Source organism: Lonchura striata, chromosome 2 (assembly GCF_050655825.1).
Source record: "Lonchura striata isolate lonStrDom1 chromosome 2, ASM5065582v1, whole genome shotgun sequence".
Lineage (NCBI taxonomy): Eukaryota > Metazoa > Chordata > Aves > Passeriformes > Estrildidae > Lonchura > Lonchura striata.
Genome location: NC_140704.1, coordinates 18,089,684 through 18,114,394, shown reverse-complemented (window position 1 = coordinate 18,114,394; position 24,711 = coordinate 18,089,684). Strand labels below are relative to the sequence as shown.

Genomic DNA, 24,711 nt, shown 5'->3' with positions numbered 1-24,711 from the left:
GACAGCAGCTCCTGGCTTGTACTGAGTTGTAACAAAGCCAGACATTTCCGTGTCGTGCTCAACACTGCTCATAGATTTGTACTACTCAGATGATGGGAAACGAACAATATTGTTTCTAGGCAATTAAATGAAACAGAATATTGATAGAATCATTAAAGACAACACAAGGAGAACATAGAATGAATTGATATTTTTCCTCATAGGATTTTCCCAGGATTTTACTATTGATTGAATATTCCGTACTTTGTTCCTGATTCTGTTTTGTAATTGTTAATTTTAAAATATTAATCTAACACTTTTACATTTTCTAGGATGCAAACCATTAGGAAATGTCATTTTCTATCACCAACATGTTTATTTATTAAAATGAAGTAAAAAATATGCAGAATTCAATAGTAACACAGAAAACATTATATTTATGAAATAATCTTGATGAAATTGCTTTAAGAACTTGTTAAAAGAGAAAATCTTTTGAGAGCACAATTGCTTTATTCCAATCACACATTCTAGGATTTGTATTTTCAGATTCAACATTACTGACATATTAATTTTTATGTTCCAACTTCATCCTTCATGAGCACGGTGTCCCCTGAGTGTTTTTATTCCTGTGCTTGTCCATCTTTCATTTACACATTTGTATGCACTCAGAGTACCAACATGAAGCCCCAGAGAGCAAAGCTTTTAAGTTCTCACTGAGTCTTCTCCTTCCAAAGGAGCAGCATTCCCTGCTCAATAACATTTCCCATCCACTCTGCACATTACTGCTCAGACACACTTGATTTGGCTGCATTGCTGCTGTATTTCTTTTCTGCTTGATACTGACCTGATAATATGCAATGAAAAGACAAGGTCCCAGAAATTTAATGCTAAATAAGATCAGGGGTTGCAATCAGTCAAGGTATCTTCATCACCTTTCACTATCAGTTGTGAACACTCTCCATGTTTTGGGGACTTCAGAAGCAGACTCCAAAATATGTCCTAGATATTTGACAGCTTGTGCTTGATCATAGAATTAGGAGAAGAAAAAAGAGTGAGACCAAAGCTCACTCAACTGCCTTTTCAAAGGCTGGACCCCTGTGCCCAATTCACCCAGGAACAGCCCCTCAGAAGAAGAATTTCTAGGTAAAATTTTGAACTAACTCTGGATTAATAATAAACTAGAAGTGGAGATGCCTAATAATAAATATGTAGTTTAAAAAACATTTTTATTATGAGAATTTTTCTCCTCAATTAATAAAACCTTCCTAATATCTAGATTACTTCCAACCAGGGTGCTTAAACTTTGATGTTAAGGGTCCCACTGGGATTTCTAGAATAATCACAACTCAATTTGTCACTTAAAATTATTTTTCTCTTTCTGCCTCACAGATGATCCTGAAATGTGTCTGAGCTGCTTTCATGTTACATATCACTAAGAAAGAGATGATGAAGGTAAATCAACCCACATCTTACACCTTCAAATACTTTTGATAAATATACAAGTCAGGCTGTATTTTTAGAACTAACTAGGATTCTATGCTGGCAGATTCTTATCCCAAAAGATTTTTCCTGAAAAAGCAAAGTCTATACTCTGACCAGACTTTAGACAAACAAGTTTTAAAATATTTTGTTTATTATTTCTTATTTAATGCAGTCCTGCTTACATCTTCAAGCCAAAGAAATTTTCTTAAAATGTGATTAGAATTATAAACTATTTTTATTATGAAGATGCAGACTAGAATTTATTTAATATGCAACTTACTTTGTAGGATTTTTTAACCTTCACAAACTGTTTTGAAAGATCTACTCTACAACACTGTGTTTTTTTGAAAGATCTACTCTACAACACTTTGGTTTTTTTCCCCCCTAATTTAACAAAAATGCAGTTCTACAGTACTTACCCAGACTCACTGAAACTGAAAACTGAGTAAGTACTGCAGGATTGGTCCTCTATTAAAAAAGCCCAAGACACATGGTGCTGAGATTAACAAAACAAAGTAAAGCAGCTATGACTTGGCACAAAGTTTGACAAGCTGCAGAAAAGCAAATGTTTAAATAACTGAAGTGTTACTGTTTTTCTATTCACAACCTTTTCTCTTCTAAACAGTATCATATTCTTTTCCAGGACATTTAGATTGCAAGTCAAGCTGTGTTTTATTTTTTATTATAATAAACCCAGTCAGTTTACTGTAACAAAGACGTACTAGCAGTGATCAGTGTGAAAGCCAGTACGAAATCAGGCTGGGGAGAAAAAAAGTCAAATGGCAAAATAAAGGACCAGCCGTCTGGAAAGTTCCTGGATCATGTAAAAAGAAAATAAAAGGCAGTGTTCTTATGAGACTAATGCAGAATACAAAAATATTTTAAGACAAAACTCTGTATGACATTTGCAAACAGCAGCAGCAAATCCTTTCAAATAATGTTGCATTTATTAAATATTTTCCAAATCTTCCTACATCAAAATAGTAGAGTTTAAAAAAAAAGATATTTCTAGTCACAATTATTACTTCTGTTCTTTTCAAAATATGGTAGGCACAAAATAAAACTGACAAGTATTTTTGCTGTCTTTTTTCACATGTAAAATAGCTTTTTTACTTTTAAAATAAATTTATTGAATCTATGGGATATCAAATGACTTCTGCATATTTTTAGGCTTGCAATAATAAATGATGGCTACAAACAAAAATATATACATCAGTATCTTTCCAGATTTTTAGCTGATGGTCTTTCAAGTTCTGACTTGAATTTCAATCAACTAAAATACATGTGTGATATAGTTTTGGCTTTCATATTACAAACAGGCATACATTTCTAAAAACCCTTTCAAAGGCCAGTCTCCCTGATAAAGAGACTACAGGCACTTTAAACCTTGACACACACACAAACATGTATGTGATAACTGCTAATGCGTAGATGTCTTAGAGCTACATATATAAAGCAGAGTAGAGTGTGATGTCACAGGAGGCAGGAAAATGATGAAATCATAAGAAACAGAGACTTCAGTGAGCTAAACCCTCAGAAAAGTGGGTATTTGTAGAAACCTGTTCCAGCCAGACAGCACTGGCAGTTTGGGGCTGCAGGAGCAGTTCCACTGTAGTGTTGTACACGGTAGAAAGATCAGCAGATGTCTGTATCATCTGCAGCAATGTCCCTGTGAGACAAACATTGTCAGGCAAATTACACATCTCTTCTCACCCAGGACAAAGGATTGTGCCTAAAGAGCAATTTACACAAAATTCTTTATGAATTCTTTAGAAGTTCCTCAATCAAACTTCTTTAAACAGTTACACTGCATGGCAAAACCTCCTCAGTTCTGCTGGGCTGGAGCTGTCTGTCAAAGCTACTGTCACTTGGGACTCACAAGTTAAACATCTATATTTCCCAGTGTCACCAGGAACAGTTTGTTACTTACTGAATTTGCATTTTGAACATATTAAAACCAGACAATGTTGAGTACAACACTGACATTCATTTTCTTGCATAAAAACTGAGAAATGCTCCCCTTCAGCATAATAACCTAGAAGCTAGAATGCTCAGCCACCAGTCAGGGCAGCTGACATTGTATGCTGCTGTGAGTTTTATGGGGCTTGATTACAATATCCCAAGTCATGGAAAAGTAGCCTAAGTACCCCTCTATGATGAGAATAAGCCACCAGTTCTGTTCAAGCTGTGCCATTGGACACAAAGAATATGAAATTCATGAGACTAGATACAGAAAACTCATGCATGAGCTTGACGACATACCAAAGCTGTGACTGCATGAGAAAGGGACAACCCTGTGTTTTGGCTTGGTAGATTATTTATACATTTTACGTTAGACTATGAATTACAAGAAAATAATATACAAAATATGCCCCCTTCCCCCACATTGCAACTCTGCCCAAGCAAAAATACTCAGCAAAAACACAAAAAAAGCAAAACCAGATCGACAGAAAAGTGTCTTCCTTTATGCCAAGTATCCTAACATGCATGCTAGGGAGATCATGGATCTTCTGTGCTTGCTCTCCCTGTAACCAGCTTTGAAGAGGAACATGGTGCAAACTAGAGTTGATTCATTGGCATATGGAGCTACAGGTTCAAAGGTCCTCAAGTCCAATGATCAGAGCCCTGGATGAATGCTCCAGTCCTTGTGAGAAGCTCAGTCCTTTCCATCCCTTATGATGAGAGAAATGAGGGAGGCAATGCTCTCAGACATTCCACAGCTTGGCTGCCTGGGCACAGGAGGAAGACTGAGACTCCAAGTCCCACCTGTAAGAAATCAATCAGTAATTTCCCATTAGTCCAAGTGTTTCCAACACATCTCATGGCCAGTTATGACCAGTTGTATCTGCTTTGAATCTCATTTTTAAGTGTTAGCTTTTCCTTAGACTGTGTATACTGTATCAACTTTGTGAATTCCATGTCTGGAATAAAATGTCTGGGTACTGCACCAGTGTGTGCCTTCATGCCCAGCTCCTCTTTTTTGAAATCAAAACTTTTTCACCAAAGAACAATTTATGCACATTCTGGCTATTTCTGGAGGACATACTTCAAAGGACATGCAGTTAATCTTTAAGAATAGTAGTTTTTCTTTTGAGAATTGAAACATAACTAGATTCATTATCAGAATTATGAAGACTGCCCCAAAGATTTCTCACAGCACTTCACCTGCCCTGACAGACTGTGCCTTGACTCTGAAGGGCCTCCTGTACAGGCAGCTGTGCTGGAGGCAATAGGAAGGAAGGTGTGTGGTCCAAATTTACACAGATATGTGCTTGCAGATCACATAAGTGGCCCACAGAAAAGAGTACCTGTGCTGCTGCTCAAACCCACAGACTGAGGTGGGATCTATAGGAAGATACTAAATATTAGACAACGCCCTCCATTGTATGGAAATGAAGGGAAGGGAAAGAAAACAGACAGTAAGTTTCAGGAAAAATTTCCTGTGAGTGAAAGAGTGAAAAAATGTACTTTAGAAATACCCTTTGAACTTTACAAATGAATGAGGAAGGAACATTGAGTATAGGAACAGATGAGTGGCCTTTTCTTTTGAGCATGAGTCCTCAAACCTAAGCAGGATTCCTAAGCGCAGAAGATACATTCCTCCTTCAACAGACTAGTGCATTAGATCAACCAATTACTATTTCAATTTTGATTTTGTATTTCGTGTACAAAATCCTAATGAATTTACCCTTTTAATGCTCCTGTAAAGATAAGGAGGGATCACTATTTTAGGAGTGGGAAATGTGGTCACAGAGATATTCACCCAAGGTACAATAAAAGGCAACAAAAGGGATGACTTTAGAAATCCAGTGCCTCAGTCACCACAAAAAAATATATATACTTTAAAAATATGAATGTTCATGAGAACTTATTAATAGTGGAATTCAAATATAGAAGTACAACTATTTCCCTTATGTTTCATCACACAGAAGTGAGTAATCTACAAAACATTTTGGAAATGTGTCACAAAGGAATGTTTGTTATAGAAATAAGTCCTAATTTCTAGTGTCTATTTCCTAATTTTCAGAATGAGAACTATGCACTGTAGAAAAAAGTCCTTTGAGAACTATCATAAGAAAGGAAGTCCACTGGGTAGATATCTAGAAGTTATACCAGGAAAACACGGAGTGCTGTCAACCTTTTACTGAGATCAATTGTTAAGTAATAAACATTGGCATTATAAGTTTTCTTTTAAAAGGTGGCTTTTACATCTTGTTCATACAGTGTTTTGCTCAGATAGCATATAAATAACAATTCAGATATACTAACAGCTCTGTTCAGGAATAGTGGAATTTTAACAAGTCATAGGTTACAAAAACTATAAATTTACTTTTCTGAAGTTTCTAGCTATTAATCTATATAAATCTTCTTTCCTTGCCTTCAAAACCTTACTGATTGTGTTACTTTTTAAATAAAAGTGTTCAATCCTTTTACTGTAGCTTATTGACGTTTAGAATATTCAGTTTTTTAAAGTAATTTTCATTCAAGGAATACCAACTGATCATGACAGTGAGTACCATAACCCAAAATGTAATGTAAGTCAAGTTCAAGTCATCTTTCTAACATCATTTGGGCTATACACTGCCTACACTCCTGGATTATCACTGCTCTGCCAAGAGCATCACTTACAGAACTTAAAATTACTTTGAACCCTTTGAAGCGCTTGCTCATCTCTTTCCACTTTTAATTGCATTGTTTGAATCTGAAAACAAGAGGGGAAAGAGGAAACCCCTGCAATCACATGCCTACATTAATGCATTCAGAATGTTTGCTTCAGGTCAGTGCCGGAGCCAGCGGAGTGCGCTGGGATGGGAGTCCTGGCGGGGCTGTGACCTTCACCGCCGCCCTTGACATTCACAGCCTCCTCCCCGCTGCTCTGCTGGCTGGGCACGGAGATGTGAAGAAGTAAGTTCAAGTGTGACTGAGTGCCCACAGCTTTCCATTTATACTGGCTCTGGACACCCTTGCTGCTCCTCACACCCAAACAAAGTGTTTTAGCAGGTGGTTCTTTATGTCTCATATGAAACTACCAAAAGATAAGAGGCTGCATGGGATCAGATATAAACAGGAATGAGGAGTATTGTCTGTATCAAATTAATCTCGTCACTACTGAAGGTGATACTGAGTCTAACCTCTACAGAAATAACAAAGCTAAGCAGATAAATTTGATTCTGTTGCCATAGTTTCTAATCCTCCATTAAATGTTTCACTCTGGAAATACATGAGAAGTATCCTACAGGTAAAGACTGTACATTGCATCTGGAAAAACACCTTTTAAAACTATAATTAAGCACAGGTATCAAAAGTAGTGCTAGCTTATTTGAGAGAAACTGATTCTGTTATAAACTTTACCAGAAACACAAAACGAATTATATGAAGAAATCTACATTTTGCAGAAACTCAAGAACTACTCTCGGGAGAGAGTAAATTTTAATATTTTAAAGATAAAATAGTAGTCCATAATTTAAAAACATATCTATTTACATATGGCACTTTTTGGTATCTGTTACTTTACAGTATATATATGTCACAAAATAAGCAGTCTAGTCACACTGCTAGGCAATATCAGAAGTCTCAAAAGCCACAGCAAATATTCCTTTGTCATAAACTAAAAATATGTAAATATATGCATTAGAATTAGAATAAGTATGTATGAATTTTGCTAAAAATACATACAAAATTAGCATTTGATACCAGAAAAAGACAACAGACCAGAAACAACTTCTGAAGAGCAAACAATTCCAATTAGTGACATTTCTTACATGCTTTTAAACTTGATCTGATATCAGTTTAAAATTTAAGCTAATAACTATTTTTCTTTTTCAGCATGTTTTGGAGCATTTTCAAGATGACAAGTTTAATTGTGCAATTTAAAAGACTCATTCTCTTTTTCAAGCACTTTTTTTTTGCGTGGTCATTGTCTTCAAAGACAACCTGAAAGATTGTGATGCCTTGAATTTATAAGGAAGTAATCAGGGATTTAAATATGCTGCACTGGTGTAATAGTATACATCACAGTATCATATAATTTCTGAATTCTATTACAGAGTCATAATACGAATAGAAAAAAAGTCAAGACTCTAAATAGGTCCCCGCTAGAAGAAAGGCTGCAGTACATTATATACAAAGCCCATAACACATGGGGACATTTTATTGACAGGAATAATGCATATCATACTGTTTGTGTGCCCTCATCATTCAGGTCAATTTATTATGGAGGCTGTGTCCAGGAAGGCAGCTGGGGCCTATCCACCCACACTTCCCCCCGTGTTTATGAAGCGCTGTCCGTAACTAGGCAGGCAGGAGGGACTGCGGACAGGCAGCACCAGGGGGTTGCAAAGTGCATGGCTAAGGAGGGGGGCTTGTTGCCTTTGTGTCATTTCTCAGTGACAGTGCTGCCAGTGTCATGAGGAGCACATCACATGTCAAAGCGGTGAAGTTTTCAGGCTGGGAGCCGCATGGAGTCCATCAGGCCTTCTGATATCAACACAGTTGGTTTTCCACTTGGTGTCGGAGCCACCCAGAGGCAATTCATATTCTGAACATTAACATGGCTTTGCATGCCTGTCACACATAGACCGTGCAGGGGTTTAATGCTATTGAAGACTACGGTTTAAATCTCTATGCAAACAGTGATTACCTTGTAAGAAGGTTCCAGGATAACATGCAACAAAAGACTTTAAAGTTATAGTTTTAGTAAAGCAAACTCATTTACATTTTTATTATGCGTGTCCTTTGTTTAAATCTTGCCACGTCCATTATGGAAAAGACTTCTTATGCAACTGAAGCTTATTGGGACAGCTACTCTTTTTTTCTTGTTGGTTTCAAAGCTATTGAAAACATTTGAATATATTGTCTTATGGCTGTCTAGATTTTACTGCCACATATTTCTTTTAAAATTATAGAAAAGCTTTCAGAGCTGGCACAGATCTTTATAGTAATACCAGAATATTAACTAACTCCTGAAACTATTTAAAATATTGACACAAAAGCGGAGACTCGGACAACAGTTACTTTGCTAGCTAAGGAAAATTCAGGATATTATTTGCATTGCTTGGTAAAAATATGAATTTTAAAAAGAATTACTACAAATAAAAAATCTTAAACACCTTTAAAAATTAAATTTCAAGTTTTTGAAATGGCATGTAAACTTAAAGTATAGTGTAATGATGGATAAAATGTAGTTCATAACTATCCATTTTTCTTTGAAAAAGACATTTTTTGTCTCCAATTTACCAGAAGAAATTACCAGTGTGCATAAAGTTTTGACAGCAAAGTTTCCATTGATTTAATAAGAAACTGTGTAAATAAAATGTCAAGTGCTTTGCAAATTAATTAATATTAATTTGTGCTTTCCCTTCCTGTACTGAAGAAACAGTAGCAGCTTACATAAAGACCAACTGTGAGTAAGAAGAATGTTATTTTTAACAATGTAGTATTTTAAATAAACTCTAGTGAAATACTTCATCAATATTTCATTTTAAGCAGGGTTTCTGCAGTATCAGATTTTAAACTATTCCTCTGAGATAACTGTGAGTGTGCATGCTTTTACTGAAAACTTGTACCTGATCCTGCAGACAGCCGAACACCCTGCAGGGAAAGCAGCAGCAGCGTTAAGAAAACAGCACATTTAGGTAATTAGCTGACACTCTGCTCTGGCAGTGGCCAGCTCTAAACCACCGCGAAACAACCTTAGAATTTCAAAAGTTACCTTTTAAAGTTATAGCTCTTAAAAGGCTAAAGCATTAGCTCGGCTCTGGCCGCGCTTGAGCATCAACAGCAGATGCTCGAAGGAGAGCTTTACAGAAAATCAAGCCGGTTAAACGCGCCCCGTGAGGCTGCGGTCGGTGCCCGCGCGGCCGCGGGCGGCACAAAGGCGGCGGGGCCGCGCCCGGCCGAGCCCAGCGCCACCGCCCGCCCGGCCCGCGGCGCCTCATTTGCCATTCCGCCTCCCGCCGCAGCGAGGACACTCATTAGCAACGCGAACAAAGGGACAGTTTTCTGTAGCTACAGTCATCTGTTACACTTTGAGTGGCAGGTTTTGTAGCAATGTTCTCCCTACCATCTGCCCACAGCGGTAGCGTTTGGCTTGCTTAAACTGGGGAACTTTTAAGTTGTAAGAAAAAAGGGGCTACAGGGTTGGACGGGTTACACAACATGGCTTAGACTGGAGACTTCAAGATTTCTCACCTTTTCTGATGTATTGTCTTTATTCCAACACTTTTATAACTTCTAATAAAAAAAACCAACAAAAAACCCACCCACCCAACCAACCAAAAAGCACCATATTTTAGCCTTAATAATTCTACTCTATATTTGCTAAGGTTTTGTGCTGTAAACTTACAATAGCTTTTCTGCTAACACACGACAGATATGCACACATAGTTTTGGAGCAAAATGAGCTTCAACTGGATTTATTCACCTATGCTCATAGTCTTTTAGCCAAACAGGTAAAGGTGAAAGAACATAAGCCATTCACTATGCAATTGAGAAATGTGCACTTTCATTTTGGTGCACTGAAATATTTAATGCACACTCAAAATAGTAATTTGGCCTTTCGAATAACTGCTATGACTTTTGCACTCTTATTGCATAGAAATATGATGTGAATTACTGGCTATCCTATGACATGAAAGAAGAATGTATTTGAGAATATTCCAGTTAAAATTATAAACTAAAATTGTTACTGTTGTAGATACATTAGTAATTTTCCTTGAAAACAAACCTATTCTTGAGAATCTGTCACCCAAAAGATCACGTACCTCTGTTTCAAACTCGACTTTAGGTATTTACACACCATGCTGTGTGCACACCAGAGGGTGCAATTGCCCAGGCTGTCATTAAGAACACTCATTTGCAAACACACCCAGTTCTGAGTGGCAAGGGAAATTATAATTTCAATATTAATTTATATTTATTTTTACCATCCGTAACATCTTGCATTCCCATGTTTATAATATTAAATCTTTCACAGTTGATAACTGTCTATTTCAAAGAAATGCAGTTTAAGGTTTAACACAAGAACCTGCAGTATGGGCAATGGGTGGATACAAGCCTTTACCTTACAGTCGTCCACCCTGTTATTAAACACGTACCTTCAGTTAATGGATATATTTTATTAGGGCTTCCAAGGTCTTGAAGGAGAACAAGATGTCATCATTCCTTTGAAAACATGCTCTAATCATCAACCATTCACATAGTGGTGTCATCTTATAGCCACTGTATTCTATTTTGTCATTTATGGAGGTCTCTTAAATGAAACAAAACTGCCTAGGGATGGACTAACAAGTGATGACTGGCCCAGATAGCTCCATTTACCTTCTAATGCAATGTCAGAGCTGGAAACAGTAAAGACAGCATAGCTTTGAAGGGAAAATAGCTTTTTCATTGCAAATTCTTCAACAGAATAAAACCGTGAACTTTTCTTGTTCCTGTTTTATATGAGAATGCAAAATTCTCAGAGAAACTGATGATCACAACTTTTGCTGTATGGATTAGATAAAGATTGCATAGAACCTGAAGTAATCCTTGTAGTGCAGCCTATGTATGAAGGGTTAGGCAGCCAATTTGACACTAAATGTTTATTGCAACCAGCTGTTTCCATCCATTCAGAAGCTTGTCTGGGATGAAAACCAATTAGTGAAGTTTTGTAAACTGTTGCTAGAAGCTTCTTGTGACCTGGAGAGAGATTAAGCATTCTTTTAAGAGAGAGATTCCAAATATTATGCGAATATCTCCAAATCTCCTCTTTGGCAAGGTATTCAGATTCTATAATCAATTAATCTCAAACTATATGATAAACAGATTTAAGCTGAGTTTTTCAATTTAGGGCACTTTCTCTGGATCTTAAGAATGTTTTGACTTTTAGAACTAGCATTAGTACTCACAGACTCTTCTGATCTAGTACCTCTTTGTACTTATCTGGAGCCTGTTCCAGTACCCAACCAATCTCTGAGTGAAGAACATTTCCCTAATATCCAACCAAAGCCTTCCCTGACAAAGCTTTAGGCCATTCCCTGTCACTGGTCACCATAGAGAAGAGATCAGTGCCTGCCACTCTGCTTTTCTCCACAAGAAAGCTGGAGATTTCCCCTCAGTCTCCTCTTCTCTAGGCAGAGAAGACCAAGTGATCTCAGTTGCTTCTCACATGGCTTCCCTCCATGCCCTGCGCCATTCCCATAGCCCTCCTTTGGGTGCTCTCCCATAGCTTTATGTCTTTCTTATATTGTGACACCCAAAACTGCACACAGGACTCGAGGTGAGGCCACACCAGCACAAAACAGAGCAGGACAATCTCCTCCCTGGCCAGCTAGTTGTGCTGTGCTTGTCCCAAGGATTTTCACTATTAAAGTTTCTACAATTTTTACTTAAGAGTAAATTCATGCAATTGCATTCACTTCCCTTGCTTCCAAAAAATTGATTATTTTGTCCTTAATGGTGCCATTTATAGCTCTTTCATTGATACATTGCCCATTTTATGGACAGGTCTTTAGCAATAGCTGTTCTCATCTTTAGTTATGAGACTAGGCCTTTTTAGCCACATAACACTTCTTTTCTTAGCAATTTCAGCTTTTTTGTTCATATTATTGTGTTCAGATTTTAATTGTTTGTCAGTTTTTCTCACCAATCTATATAAAGCTTTGGAAATATTGCATGTATGTGCACCAAAACCCATTTGCATACACAAATACATTTATGTATTCATGGCATAACTTACTAGCTTCTCATTAACCTTGGCCTCCCCTTGAGCCTTTTGTGCATTTTTGGCCCCACAGTTTCATAAGGATGTGAAGGTCCTTGACCATGTCCAGAGGAGGGCTAAAAAGCTGGTGAAAAGGTTGGGAGGAATGTCCTGTGAGGAGCAGTGAAGACTTTGGGCTTGTCTAGTTTGGAGGAGCATGAGGGGTGACCCCATTGCTCTCTACAGCTTCCCAAGGAGGAAAAGTGAGGAGGTGCTGATCTCTTCTCCCTGGTGTCCAGTGATGGGACATGTGGGGATGGTTCAAGGTTCAGGGAGGTTTAGACTGGACATTAGGAAACATTTCTTTAGCAGGAGTGTGGTCACAAACCCCAAGAGGTTGTCTGGACAGGCGGTCAATGCCCCCAGCCTGTGTCTTTACAGGGGGTTCACAGGTATGACAGTGGTAACACAAGTGCCCTTGGGCTAAGAGGCTGAGACCAAAAACTGTATCAAAATCCCTGATGATTCAATAAACAAATCAGCATTCAGCACTAAAATCTACAACTAACTGACCTTGTACCGCTAAAAGCTGCGACGCAGTTTAAGTATTGCTGCCAAAGTATTTTGAACTCTAACAGCAATGAAGTGTTTAACACTTGAATTCCAGTGAAGTTACAAATGTCTCTACAGGCTTTCTGATCCAGCTGGGTGTTCTAAAAGTATTCCCACCAACTCAGTACTTTTAAAAGATAGTGAGGAGATGATTTTGTAGTTCTAGAATTTCACATACCCTCTACCTTAGGTGGCTGCCAGCAGTTAGATGGAATTTTTAGATCTCAGTAGTACTACACATCTCAGTAATACATAAAAAGCAGGGAAGAAAAAGTAATAGAGTGCCAGGCTTAGCTGGCACTCTGGAAACTCTTTAGAGCCTGAGGCTGCTTTTACCAGCCCAAAGCATATGTGAAGTTTTGAAAAAGTGATCCAGATTTGTCACATTTCAGTGAACTCCAGACAAGTACAGTAAATTTGGGTAGAAGGACATGTTTATGTTGCAGAAGGGATACAAAGCAGATGTATGGGCAAATGAGACTGAATAATGTCTCCTATTTGAAGACTAGAGATTGAATAAGCAGGAGAGCTCTTTGCCACTATAACTAGCATTTGCATGGGGGAAAAGATTCATAATTGAAAAGAGCTTCTCATATTTATTAATAGTTGTATCCAAGTAGCTGTTACACTCCACAAACTTCTACTGCAGGTGTTGAGAAAACTCAAATGAGTTATTTTGTATTGCAGTTTTATATTTTATATTTCAAATGAAGTTATACCTTCACTGTGTATTTGAAACGCTAATTTAAATGATTAACCACCAAATCTGAATGAAAAAATACAATATTTATTTTAAAATTCCCAGAAGCAGTGTTTCACTACCTAATTGTAAAAGGGAACATAGACTATCCCTCAAATAGCATCTTTAATCTGCAGTGCTATTTTAAACTATCTCTGCCTAAAACATTTGAAGCAATTGCAAGAAGATTCCTCAACACTCACAAAAATCCCCTATTTTAAACTTGGTTTTGGAGCAGAATTTTGTTCTTCAGTAATGGTACTACCATCAGACCATTACCTAAGAATGAAGAACAAAAGTAAAACATTAACATCTTTAATCTCTGTGAAGTTTTAAAAAATCTTGCAGTTTCTTTCTTGACACAATCTGCCATTTCCTTCTAAAAAGATAAACCCTTAATTTTGCTTTCTAATCACTCGCAGCTATGCAACATTCTTGAACTGCATATCACCTTCTGCCACTTGGTCAGCACATTCTGATTTCCTCTCACATCTTTTTAAAATTCCTCAGCCTCACAGCTCCTTGTATCTTTTCTGTGAACTTTTCTCCTTTGCTTCACATTTCTCTATCCTATTCTGTGAAACATCCACATGATTAATGCTGGTTTAAACCCATTCAGAAGTGCACCTGTTCTGTCCCTGCACATGTCTAGATCATTCATGCTGTAAAAACACATTCTTTTTTCCTTCCAAGATTCTCTACGATTTTTAATATGCTGTATTACACAGGAGATGCTGTTAATATACTGGACACACTTCCCAGTATATATCTCCACTTAACTGTGCTATGTATAAACAGGAGGATAATTTTGCTAAATATTTTACCCACCACCTTTCCCAACTACCCACATAAGTAAAGTAGCTTAATAATCCTTTTTTAAAATACTGACGTTGTTTTGTCAAGAAGTACGACCATGTGTTCCCTGTTTGCAAGTAGGGGAAGAAAGATGAAATTTAGATTCCATACTTCCTAATGTGGATTCTTTTGCTGTTCCAGTTATATGCTGAAATGAGTTACTATGAAGGTTTATGGCACAAGCCCTAGAGGGCACTAGGAAGCCACCTGGAGCGCCCACGATTGGTAATCACTGGCTACTTGGGAGCCTGAGAGTTCAACTACCAAATTCAGTAAAACATTTCTTTTTTTCAAATTGAGCCAGTCTCCATTTTATGTGATTACTATGTTTCTGCCTCCTACAAGACCCTATCACAGACTGACAATGAAGTGGGTTCCCTTAACTTCCTGTGAATTAAAGCATGCTCATCCCTTCATGATTTGCTTATCCCAAGAAACATGGAAAAGTGGCACTGACTGCATATTTGGGTCTAATCCTACATTGCTTGAGTATTTTGTTGTCAATCTTCATGAGTCAAGAAATTAAAAACTACACTTCTTTGCATTCTTCCCCTGGTATCTACTAACAGACCTCATTTATGTTGCATTAATTATGTTACTTAGCTAACACTATATTCAAGAATGCTAAGCTGCCCAAGAAAAAGAAAGTATTTGTAATAAAAACCTACTTTGTGTGTTGATTTATTTCTATTAAATACAGTTTAAATGCCTAGTCCTCACAAAAAAAAAAAAAAAATCAAATACCTTCTCCAGGTTTTGAAGTACAAAGCTACACTCTGTAACGAGTTTATGACACATTAATACTCAGACCAGCAGTCTACTATCACACTCATGATGAAAACCTCCCTCAAAGCTGGCCCCGAGAACAGCCAGTATATCACATAGCTGTTGTTGTTGCTTTGTTGAATTTGGACCTCATTCTGTAATTCAATTTGTAATACATTACTGATAATTTTGATGTACAGTAAAAGAACGGGAACAATTACAAAATTGCACCAAACTACTTTTATATTTTCTTCTTTTTTGTTTAAGAAAATTAAATCCAAACCCTTCTACTTAAATAATAAGCTCATATTCCTTTTCGGCATTATTAAAACAATTTTATTAATGTTCAAATAAGAAACTTGAATCTGAGGATTTATGTATATTTCTCTCTTGCAGTGAGGGCTCATTGATTGCAACATGATTGCCAAGGAGTGTTACTGCTGGCATGGGGTGTGATTTGCTGCCCAACACTCACTGACTGTATTCTATCAAATAAATAAGTGGGAAAAGAATGGTAAATAAATTGTATACATAGGGAGTGTGCTACTTTTCTTGCCTATTAAAATATTTTTATAAAGTATTTTACCAGAAATAGCATAAGACAATTTAAGAATATTTTTCTAGATGTGGTTATTAATATGCTGAGGACATTGTAATTCTGTTCAATTGCATATTTTAAAAAGACACCTTATATAGTTAATTTTGAAGCTATATTAGTACTCTTCTTTACCTTCGTATTTCCAGTACTTCCATGGATTAGTTTTTGTTGAGTAAAATATTGCTTTAATCTGTACAAAAAAGGATATGTGAATGAAACCTGGTATCTAGTGAAAATTAACATGTAAGTGAAAAATAATTTTTTCTTTACCCATTTATGTAAAAAGTCAATGTCTGTAAGTGAATCATTTATGTGTTTACAAAGGTTTGGAGCCTGCTCTTCAACATTTTCTTCATATTGTGCTTGAGTAATGCTTTTGCAGATGAACAAATCTGGCTAGAGGGAGCAAATGAGCTAAAAATGAAAATCTTAGAATTTTTAATTTTTATATAGAAAGCAAGCTGGTCAAAAGAAAAGTATGGCTATTCCATTACTCTGTTCAATATGCCTATGACTAGATCTAATCACCGAAACACATTTCTATGCCCTACTGTTCACTTGGGCAGGGTCTCTACACCTGTCAGAGCTCACAGCTTCATATCCACACTTTGGACATCCCAGGCTGCCAGCAGGAATGTCATCTGCACAGCAAAGACCAAAATTTAAGTGTCTGCCTAAGAACCTGGGGAGTAAGTTTCTGCCAGAGGCAATAAAGCAAATGTAACTTGACTCAGTTGCTCATGACCACATGGTTTAGTGTCAGAAGTGAGGTATAAACCACATTTCACATGGGGCTGATGGAAACCTGTCCCTTTCTGCAACCAGAGGCAGAGGCCAGCTCGAGTTATCTTCAGACATCTCCACTGAACAGAAAGACAGATCTGTACTGACCGTTTGGGAAGACCCACCCATGAGAAACCCTAAATGTATTTTTCTTCATCAGTGAGCTTATTCTCAACCCAAAACAACAAATTTGACTGTTAAATAAAATATCAGGGAACCTTCTGTAAAGAAAATAAGAAATACTGCACTATAATGTTGTCTGATAAACATTAAAAATTACATGAAAAAACTGTAATTTGCTTTTGCAGAATAAATTATAAAAATGAGCCCAAATTAACATAAATTGCCAAATCAGTTGTATCAATGGCACCTTTTTAATGCTTGTTGTAAGGATTGGTCCATTCCGTCACTCCTGGGGATGATAAAACCTTAAAACTAACATTAAGAAAACTGTAACTCATGAAATGGAAGATTTGAATATTGAAACACATATCTCATTAGTCTCATGCAAGGAAAGCATGAGGAAAACAAATATAAATATAAATATATACATACTGGTGTGCAAAGTGTTCTCTATTAAACTAAAGACTCCCCCTCCAAACCTTCAGTATTGCATATTTAGAATATACTTGGACTCACTATTTGACAGGGAGAGAATATTTATGCAGGAAGAGTATTCAGCTTTCTCAAAAAATAACTAACTTAGGAACACTCAAGTATCTGCCAGATGGTAACTAGTCAGAATCTGAAAATGTGGCCCACACATATGTATTAATACATACATCAAAATGTAAGTTCAGTAAACTCACATTTAAAAACAAAGCTTGTTTATAAATCCTAATTCAACACCCTGAAAAGTGGTTTTTAATGAAAAGAATTGAAGTATCAGCATTTTAGCAAAGAACAGGTGAAGGGTTAAAGGAAATACATTCTGCTTGCCCCTGGTTCAGATGAGCAAAATACACTGGAGTCTTTTAGGGATTAGAGGTAGAATGAGATATTGCTTCTGAAAATGGTACGAAGAGAATTTAGTTTTAGTCCATATCTCTGTATACCACTGAAAACTAAAAAGAAAAGCTCATTCTTTCTAGGAATTTTGTGTGCATAATTTTATAACCCTAGACAACTTTCTGTGAAATTTCTTACAGAGTAAAGAGACAGTTACAAACCCCTCATTTTGGAGGAACACATCTCCCTCTGCAGGTCTCTAGAGGCACCAGTCTTCCTGCAAAATTCCTAAGGCACTGAGGTTGAGAGACTGCACTGTGCCTCCTTGAGGACTGCACCCTCCCTCACAAGTCTGAGTTTTACATTTCAGAGACACGCTGCTTAGGATACACATAACTGCACAAGACAAGAGTAGGCTGTATTATTTGGATCTTCTTTCCAATTTGCTTTTGTATGTGATTTGCCAAAAGGCTGCACTATTTAATTTATTCTCCTTAGATGTTTGATATCAGCTAAGTCAAACTTGGAACTCACACTGGGCAAGTGTCAATGGAACTGCCGGGCCTGCATTTACTTCCATGCTTTTAGCTGCTACTCTTAAACTTTCAGAATGTTCACGTATCTTTTTTGTACCTAGTCTTGTTAACTTCTGTGTAATTTTCTCTGATTCAGCTAGTCAAACAACCCAGTCTCTAATTAAGGTATTAATACTTGCATATTAATCTATTTTGAAAACATGAATCTATATAATGTAGCTGAAATAGATATATGGAAACAGAAAAAAGTCAAAATAGATTCCTTAAGGGTTACACAATACAGCGATGACAGTGACAGAAGTATTTTTCATGGCATAAGAAAAAGTCTCTTATGATACTTTCTTAATTTATGTTGACTAAAGCTTGCATAGAAATAGGCAGCTCCTTTATTCTGGTATTTCTTTCATAAATGTTTATGTAGCATGATCAGTGCTGTAATACCCTATTTTTAAGTCACCTGAAATGCAAGGGATACAAAACACTTGCAGTATTAGAGTAATTGCATTATTAATCGATCTTCTGTTAGTAATGGAACTTCAGAGGCAGTGTCTGTATTTATTTTATAATTTCATTTGAATTACTTTAAGACAGACGGAGGTATTGTGTTTGCATGGCCGGGTTTTGGTAGCAGGGGGCTACAGGGGGGCTGCTGTGGAAACTGCCAGAGGCGTCCTCCTTGTCCCACGGAGCCGATTCCAGCCGGCTGCAGGACCGGCCCGGCGCTGGCCAAGGCCGAGCCCATCAGAAATTGTGGCAGCGCCTCTCTTACCTGGTAAGAGACTTAATAAGAAAAAAAGCTGTTGTGCAAATGTAGTTGTGAAAATGTAAATGATATTGTGAGACTATGTGCGAGCAACATCTCTGCAGGCAGCCAGGCCAGTGAGGAAGGAGGGCGTGAGGAGATTCCCCGCAGCCCAGGAGACACGGGGGGATGCAGAGCTCCACCTGCAGCCCGCGGAGCAGCCCCGCCGGAGCAGCGGGATGCCCGAGTGGAGGCTGTGACCAGAGCCAGGGAAAAGAAGGCCGGGCCCGTTACCGTGTCACGGGAGAGGGCCCGGGAGCCGCCCCGCAGCGGCAGATCCCGGCTGGACGGCGCCGAGCGGGCCCGAGCCCGCAGAGCCCGGCCGGCAGCGCAGGAAGTGACGCGGCCTCAGGGCGGCGCTGCCCGGCCCGGCCCCGCTCCGCCCGCCCAGCTCGGCCCGGCCCCGCCGCTGCCCGGCCCGGCCCCGCCGCTGCCCGGCCCGGCCCCGCTCCGCCCGCCCGGCTCGGCCCGGCCCCGCCGCTGCCCGGCCGGCCCCGCCCGGCCCGGCTCGGCCCGGCCCCGCCCGGCTCGGCCCGGCCCCGCCGCTGCCCGGCCGGCCCCGCCCGGCTCAGCCCGGCCCCGCCGCTGCCCGGCCCGGCCCCGCCGCTGCCCGGCCGGCCCCGCCCGGCTCAGCCCGGCCCCGCCGCTGCCCGGCCGGCCCCGCCCGGCCCGGCCCCGCTCCGCCCGGCTCGGCCCGGCCCCGCCCGGCTCGGCCCCGCCGCTGCCCGGCCGGCCCCGCCCGGCCCGGCTCGGCCCCGCCCGGCTCGGCCCGGCCCCGCCGCTGCCCGGCCCGGCCCCGCTCCGCCCGCCCGGCTCGGCCCGGCCCCGCCGCTGCCCGGCCGGCCCCGCCCGGCTCGGCTCGGCCCCGCCCGGCCCGGCTCGGCTCGGCCCGGCCCCGCCGCTGCCCGGCCGGCCCCGCCCGGCTCGGCCCGGCCCCGCCCGGCTCGGCCCGGCCCCGCCCGGCTCGGCCCGGCCCCGCCGCTGCCCGGCCGGCCCCGCCCGGCTCGGCCCGGCCCCGCCCGGCTCGGCCCGGCCCCGCCCCGCCCCGCCCGGCCCGGCCCCGCCCGGCCCTTGGCCTCCGCCTGCCCGCGGCCCGGCTGCGAGCGGAGCCCCGCGCTGGTGCGCCCGCAAAGCCCCCGAGCGGAGAAAGCGAATGCGGCCCCGTCTCCCGGGAGGCAGAACCAGCTTCTCCTGTTCGCTGCCAGCCGCCTGTTGCTCCGCAAATACCCTCACTCCTTCTAGGTGTTCTCATTTGATAGCAGTAATCTCGTCCGTAGCCTCTTCCCCACCTTTAGCCAGCCTGCTTGCTGTTGGAACATCTTTCCAGCTGGATGAACAGATCCTTAATCCTAGTTAAAAGTGCTGTTAAATTGTAGGTATCAGTGTTAGATCCTCACTGGAGAGTTCACGCAGTGCAGGTAACCGAGGTGAAGAAACATTTCCCCCCCCCGTGACTTCCCCATGTTTCAGACAATACTCACAACGCGGCACCAGCGCAGTGACTCCGCTACACACGCACCGTCCTGAACGTCTCATCTCTGGCTACAAACAGGCTGGGAGACAGAGGTGGATGAAGTTTAGATGGATTTTTAAAGCTGCATAAGAATTAGGAGAAAATGTGGAAGAAATAGAGAGTGGTGGCTCTGAAGGAAGAAGAAGAAAAAAATCTGGGCAGTTTGTGGCTGCAGGCTAGAGGAAGGTGGTTCAAACAAGAATAAAAGCCATTATGAATGGCCAGTTTCCTTTCATCACAATAAACAAACTTTGACATTCTAGTTTTTGTGTGGTTAGGAGACAATAGTATGATGGCCCAGAGTTAGGCATAATTTTCTCATAGTTTTCCTTTGATAGAAGTCAGTCAGAAAGTATGGACTAGGTGAAGAAACTATAAAGGTATTAATGTGAGTTTGAATGCACTGTTTGATCTATAGTGCTCTTTGACCTCAATAGCTATTAGCATCTGCATTAAAAATTCCTTAAACTTTTTTGAACTCAGATTACACCTGGAGAAATGTCAAATATTTTATATCAAATATCAACATAGCACAACTCTGTAAATATAGAAGCAAATAATTACTTATAGATAATGTAAGGAGTTTTAAACAGGATGATGTCTTCTAATGGAGTTGAATTTTGCTAGTTCAATGCCTATTCAATGTGACACATAATCTTTATGGCTCATAACTCACCATGATTAGATGAATAAAACCATTTCAAGTTCTGTGAGTCCATAGAAGTGCCAGGGATTCATATGCCTTTTAGAAAAAAATGTGCCTTTATTTTCAAGAATGAAAATAATTTAATTAATTGTACCTTTTCCGCAAGCTCTGGGCATTATTTAATTTCATCTACAGAAGAAATATGGGAAGTGATACAAACTTCCAACATACAATTAAATAATGCTAGATTTTTTTTCTCTTCTTTGAGCTCAAGCTGAAAAAGGGATAAACAAGTGATCTCTATTATAATAGTAGGAAAAGGGAAATTTAAGAAGTTACATATAATGCAAGAGATAAATCATGAGTACATTGACAGATGTCACTTAAATGAATATAAATGGGAGATTTCATAATTAAGTCAGATGTGCTGAGTAATGGTTTAAATTGATACTTGTAACTCTTTTCTTCTCAGAGGTTTTCTTTGGTTAGAAAAATAAAGGTAATTGAGTGAATGGCATAATTTATTACTTAGCTTCAAAAGACCATTTGTAAAGCCTGTCTTTTAGGTCACATTTCAACACTAATAATGTAGGCAAGAGTGCATTTTGGTTTGGGAAAAAAATCTAATTAGCCATTTGAAACAGATCACAAATATATTAGGCAAAAACTGCCAAAGATTGCATCAAAGTTTTTATGACATATAGGAATCACATCGCAGATTAGGCAAACTTATTTATTTATCCCATATATTGCTTTGATACAAATGAAAGGAGCAACTTTTATCCATTAGAAGTTCTGATCAGAAGATTCACATGTATTTATGAACTGAAGAACTCAACACTTTGTTTATGACATATTATGACTAATGCTGTTAGTTCTTTTCTTATTTTGGATTGCTGTTGATCCTAACTATTCTAACGAATGTTTTTATGTTAAGTAACTCAATGCTGCACACCCTAATTACCTACTGCACTCATAATAATCTTGTTTATTTAGAAATGTCTTTACTCCCTAGCCTGGGCAAGGACACCTATTGATTCTCTTAGATAATAATCAAAAACTGTTTGTTTATAATCTTCATTCTCCAAATTCCCTGAAAGTAATTTTATGATAATTTTAACCCAGTTAGAAGCTGCTGAAAATGGATTTGGAATGCTACTGATGCCAAATCTAAAAGAATAGTATTTATGGCGTAATAAACTACTGCTTTTAACCTTGCAAAATGAGTTTACTTCTAATCTTTGAAAATGAGATCCTACTTGCCTCTGGTTTGTGTCCCATCTCTCCAGAAGTGTTACTGTTTCACTGGCTGGGGATTCTGCTTTCTGTGCAAAGAACACTGTGGCACCACAAACCCAGGAAAAAAAAAAAATGCAAACCAGAAAACAGACATAAATGGAACAAAGAAGTAGAGTAAGATTTGATTGGTTTGATTGCACATGAAGATCAAAGTATTTACCAAGCTATAGTTATAATTAAGCTATATTGGTCCTCACATTCATAGGCCACCCTGGTTTCACCATGCTGCTGCAAGTATTTTGTTAGCAGCATCCTTTCATAAAACTATTTGCAGTTATGTCATATCTAAAGGCCAAGGCTGTGAGTCAGGACTAAATTTATTTGTTGCCAGTTCGTATCAATTTCTTTTTGGCCAGCATTACCTTTAACCAAAGGAGCTCTTCTTGCTCCCTAGTATTTAATCTGTGATGCATTTTTAAGGGTCCCTTGTCAACCTTAGGTAATGCAACCTGTTAGGTAATGCAAGCCAAGAGCAGTTGTCTCCTCGTGTTAGACAGCCACCAGTGCCCTGATCATTCTAATTCCCTCTTGCTCTCCTTCCAGTCAACATCCTTAAGCAACAGTGAACACAAATGTATACCGCATTCCAGATTAAGTTTCACAAGTCATTTATTAAAGAAATATTTATTTTGTGTATGTACTCACTTGCTGTGTTCTAGGATCCTATTTGTCCTTTTGAAAGTTGCATCACATCAGAAACAACAGTGATTCTGCATGTGAATAGCATTTGTGGGTCTTCTGTCCTGATGGCTTCCCACAGCTGAGATTATGCTAGTAACAGAAATACTGACCTGCCACCAGGTGGATACCCTTCCATTTTGCACAGTTGAATTTCAGATAGTCACATAAGCAATTCTGTCTCTAGTCTTCAGATGTTTCCCATATGACATTAAAAAAATCTTCTTTAAATGCTGCTCAGCTCTCAGTTTTTAAGTCAGTAGCACAGCTAGTGCTGGTGTAATTACTGAAAATATTAAAGTCAGTCTTAAAATGGATCTTTGAAGTACTCTACTAGCAAGTTTCTTTCAGTGTAACAGTTTCTTTTAATAATTTTTAGATGTCTCTCCCCATCATCATCTTTTGTTCCTTGTTTTAATCCCTGTCTTCATTGGATTGGTAATGTCTTATACCATGCAGTATCAGAAAATTTATTTAGATATAGTATATCCTATAGTGAATTTATAGCAAATTCAGATAGTCATGCACAAACCACTCTATGTCCAGGTCTGATATAGTAAGCTGACAGTATTTGGGATTCTGTCTCTGCATTACTAATTGAGTAATGCTTAATTTTCATAAAATTGTCCTTACCTATTAATCACAACTTGAAGAATGTTTGTTTTCACATATGGATAATGTCACTTTAGTTCTTCTTTGCAACAATGTTAATGCTTCCATTACACTAGAATAAATACTGAAACTCTTAAATTGCTAAAATCATATTTTAAAATTTCTGTAGATATTCACCGGAATATTTCAGGCTAAATAAAGATTCCATTCCGATTTGAGTTGCCAGTATAAAACCCTTAACTGGAGAGCATCTGTCCCTGATTTCATCCAGTGAAAAATATTTCAGATTCAGGCTCATTGTTATAAATGCTTTTTTAAAATCAGCTCTTGTTATATTAGAACTTTTAAAATTCAGATCAGAAAAAATAATTCCGTATTGTACACCTAGGCATGGTTAAGTATGTTAAGGAAAGGTTTGGTTATTTTCGCAGACTAGGACATCAGTCAGGATGAATTGATGTCATCCCTCCACTCTAATGGCTCTACCTGTGTTATTTTTTCATGTTAAGACAGTGGAGTTAAATAGCTGTGATCCAACCTTGCCATAACAGTTAGCTCTGTGCTACATAAATGGAAACAGAGCAGGTTTTTAATTGTGATGAGGTAAGCTCTCTCCCTACATTTCATCAGGGATTTGACATGACTTGCTGAGCTGGTTATGTAGCATATAACCACAGCCCTTTCCCACAGGAAGGACTTGGCAGGGGAACAGCAAAGCTGGTAAATGTAATTACCTGCTATTCCGTGACTCTCAACGCATGAATGATGAAATGTTTTCTGTGACACTCGCTTCTAGCTGCACAATGATGATTCCTCCTTTTGCTGCTTGTTGATGGCAGAAAGGCAGGGGAAGATGTGCACTGCAAGGCTGTGGAGGATAGAGGGGATGACACTTCCCATGGAATCAGTCTGTTTCCAAACAGTCCTTTGGTTGTGAGGCCACACAGGTAGTGCTGGCTGCTTGCTACCTCACAGGAGCATTTTTTCACTTCAAGAGTAGGCAGTATTGCACCTTCTTTTCTACCACAGTTATTTTATGCTTCCAGTTTTTATCAAGATTAAGCTATTAATAATATTTCCTGTAATTGTGAGTGGTGAGTTCCTGCTTCTGGTATTTCTGAATTGCCCATTTCTCCTACCTCCTTCACAGTCCTGTGTCCTTGCCAGGACTGTGTTCTGCTCT

General features: G+C 39.3%; 1 long non-coding RNA gene across 1 annotated transcript; it reads right to left on the bottom strand.

Moving 5' to 3' along the window:
• Positions 1-18,513: 18,513 nt before the first annotated feature.
• On the bottom strand, positions 18,514-19,137 carry LOC146768132 (uncharacterized). The gene is made up of 2 exons (XR_014950951.1): positions 19,015-19,137; positions 18,514-18,747 (listed from the first exon to the last, which is right to left on the bottom strand). It is a non-coding gene; the product is annotated as an uncharacterized LOC146768132 (long non-coding RNA).
• Between the last annotated feature and the right edge of the window lie 5,574 nt (positions 19,138-24,711).